This window comes from Microcebus murinus, chromosome 5, assembly GCF_040939455.1.
Source record: "Microcebus murinus isolate Inina chromosome 5, M.murinus_Inina_mat1.0, whole genome shotgun sequence".
NCBI classification, from domain to species: domain Eukaryota; kingdom Metazoa; phylum Chordata; class Mammalia; order Primates; family Cheirogaleidae; genus Microcebus; species Microcebus murinus.
In genome coordinates, this window is record NC_134108.1 from 110718077 (window position 1) to 110721927 (window position 3851).

Below are 3851 nucleotides of genomic sequence, written 5' to 3' on the forward strand. Positions count from 1 at the left end.
GGTGTGTTTGGCACTGCAGTCTTGTGATCAGCTTTGTGTGTGTCTGTGTGTCTTCTTGTGTTCTGTGTTCATCCTCCATCCTGCAAACAGGCGATGGCACAATACAGAAGATCAATAAAATCAAAAGTTGGTTTTTCAAAAAGATAAACAAAATATATAGCCCTCTTGCTAGATTGACAAGGACTATAAAGGAAAGGACTTTAATAAACTCAATCAGAAATGAAAAAGGAGAGGTCACAACAGACATCATGGAAATACAAAACATTATTTTTGAATACTATAAAAACCTATAAGCCCCAAATTTACAAAAGGTGGAGGAAATGGACAAATTCTTGGAAAGACACAACCTACCTAAGCTCAATCAGGAGGAAATGGAATTCCTGAATAGGCCAATATCAAGTGCAGAAATTGGAGCAGCAATAAAAAATCCTCCCTCAAAATTTTTTACCAAGCCTACAAAGAAGAATTCATACCCATCCTGCAGAAATTATTCCAAAACATTGAGAAGGATGGTATCCTCCCCAGCCCATTCTATGAAGCCAATAGCACCTTGATACCAAAGCCAGGAAAGAATTCGACCAAAAAAGAAAACTACAGACCAATATCCTTCATGAATATAGATGCAAAAATCCTCAATGAAATCTCAGCAAACCGAATCCAACAGCACATCAAAAAAATAATTTATCATGACCAGGTGGGCTTTATCCCAGAGATGCAAGTTTGGTTCAACATACACAAATCTATAAACGCAATTCACCACATAAATAAATCTCAGGCTGAAGGAGAAGGAGAGACTCTTCATTTCAAAGAGCTCTTGAACCCCTCCAAATCTCCATATTTATTGTAGGGAAAGGTACATGTATTCACACTAAAGAACATATAGATAAAATCTTTGATGTCATATAGTAAGAATATTGTTCTAAACAAGTCTATTTAGTGATATACATCAAACTTATTTTGTTATTTCCTTATTGTTCCTTAAGGCCATAAAGAAAAAGACAGGAACCCAACATTAGTCACCTTTCCATACATTCCAAAGCTTGCTGTGTGCAGCGGGTGATAACAATCATATTCCAAGTCCTGTTTGCAGGACTGTCAGATATCTACCTTTCTTACTGTTCCTTACCCAGGCCTTTATGCTTCTCTAACATCCTCTACATTTATCAGATAAATTAGCCTGCAGTTTTCTTTTCTTGTGATGTCTTTGTTTAGCTTAGGTATCAAGGTGATGCTGACCTTATAAAATGTGTTTGGAAGTATTCCTTCTAGCTCTATTTTTTGGAAGAGTTTAAGAAGTATTGGTAATTATTTGAATGCTTGGTAGAATTCAGCTGTAAGGCCATCTAGTCCTGGACTCCTTTGTTGGGAGATATCTTAGTCTGTTTTATGTTGCTATAACAGAATACCACAGTCTGAGTAATTTATAATAAATAGAAATTTATTTGGCTCACAGTTATGCAGGCTGGGAAGTCCAGGAGCATGGTGCTGGCATCTGGCAAGGGCTTTCATACGGTGTCATCCCATGGAAGAAGGCAAAAGGGCAAGAGAACATGCATACGAGAGAGAAAGAAGGGGTGGGGAGGGAGTACTCATCCTTTTATTCAGAAATCCACTCTGATGATAACCAACCCCCTCCTGCAATAACATGAACTGATGAGTCCACTCATGAGGGCAGAGTTTTCATGACTTAATCGCTTCTTAAATGTCCCTCCTCTCAACACTGTTGCATTAGGGATTATGTTTCCAACAATGAAATTTGGGGTCACATTTAAACTATGGAAGTAAATTTTTGATTACTTCTTAAATCTCTTTGTTATTGGTCTGTTCAGGCTTTCTATTTCTTCCTGACTCAAGCTTGGTAGTTTGTATTTTTCTAGGAATTTATCCATTTCCTCTAGGTTATTCAATTTGTTATATCTGAGGAACCTGTTGCATTTTTTCACTTTTGCTTTTGATTTTATTTATTTGACTTATTTATTTATTTAGCTAAAGGTTTGTCAATTTTGTTTATTTTTTCAAAAAAGAAATTCTTAGTTTTAATGATTATTCCTATTTTTTTGGTACTTTATTTGATTTATTTCTGTTCTGACTTTTTTTTTTATTTTTTATTTTTTATTTTTTTTATTTCAGCATATTATGGGGATACAGATTTTAAGGTTTCAATAAATGCCCATTTCCCCCCCTCCCCCCAAAAGTCTGAGTCTCCATCATGATCATCCCCCAGATGGTGCACATCTCACTCATTATGTATGTATATACCTGCTCCCCCTCCCCCCTCCCACCTGCCCAATACCCTATTACTGTAGTACCTATGTGTCCACTTAGGTGCTACTCAGTTAATACCAGTTTGCTGGAGAATATATCTGGTGCTTGTTTTTCCATTATTGGGATACTTCACTTATTAGTATGGGTTCCAGCTCTAACCAGGAAAATATAAGATGTGCTATATCACCGTTGTTTCTTAGAGCTGAATAGTACTACATGGTATACATATACCACATTTTATTAATCCATTCTTGGATTGATGGGCACTTGGGCTGTTTCCACAGCCTTGCAATTATGAATTGTGCTGCTATAAACATTCGAGTGCAGGTGTCTTTTTTGTAGAGTGTCATTGGATCATGTGGGTAGATGCCCAGCAATGGGATTGCTGGATCAAATGGTAGATTCACTTGTATCGCTTTTTTTTTTTATTTATTTTTTTTATTTTGGCATATTATGGGGGTACAGATTTTAAGGTTTCAATAAATGCCCATTTCCCCCCCTCCCCCCAAAAGTCTGAGTCTCCATCATGACCATCCCCCAGATGGTGCACATCTCTCTCATTATGTATGTATATACCCGCCCCCTGCCCCCTCCCGCCTGCCCAATACCCTATTACTGTAGCACCTATGTGTCCACTTAGGTGCTACTCAGTTAATACCAGTTTGCTGGAGAATATATCTGTTTTGTGCTTGTTTTTCCATTCTTGGGATACTTCACTTAGTAGTATGGGTTCCAGCTCTAACCAGGAAAATATAAGATGTGCTATATCACCATTGTTTCTTAGAGCTGAATAGTACTCCATGGTATACATATACCACATTTTATTAATCCATTCTTGGATTGATGGACACTTGGGCTGTTTCCACAGCCTTGCAATTATGAATTGTGCTGCTATAAACATTCGAGTGCAGGTGTCTTTTTTGTAGAGTGTCACTGGATCATTTGGGTAGATGCCCAGCAATGGGATTGCTGGATCAAATGGTAGATTCACTTGTATCGCTTTAAGGTATCTCCATATTGCTTTCCACAGAGGTTGAACTAGTTTGCAGTCCCACCAGCAGTGTAGGAGTGTTCCTCTCTCTCCGCAACCACGCCAGCATTTATTGTTTGGAGATTTTTTGATAAAGGCCATTCTCACTGGGGTTAAGTGATATCTCATTTTGGTTTTGATTTGCATTTCCCTGATGATTAGAGATGTTGAGCATTTCTTCATATGTTTGTTGGCCATTCTTCTGTCTTCTTTAGAAAAATTTCAGTTCAAGTCCTTTCCCACTTTTTAATGGGGTTATTTGATTTTTTCTTCCTAATTTTCGTGAGTTCTAAGTATATTCTAGTTATCAGTCCCTTATCGGATGCATAGGATGCAAAAATTTTCTCCCATTCTGTAGGTTGTCTGTTTACTTTCATGACTATTTCTTTGGCTGTGCAGAAGCTTTGTAGTTTGATCATGTCCCATTTATTTATTTTTGTTGCTGCTGTGATTGCCTTTGGGGACTTCTTCATAAACTCTTTGCCCAGGCCGATGTCTAGGAGAGTGTTTCCAACATTTTCCTCTAGAGTTCTAATAGTTTCATATCTTAGGTTTA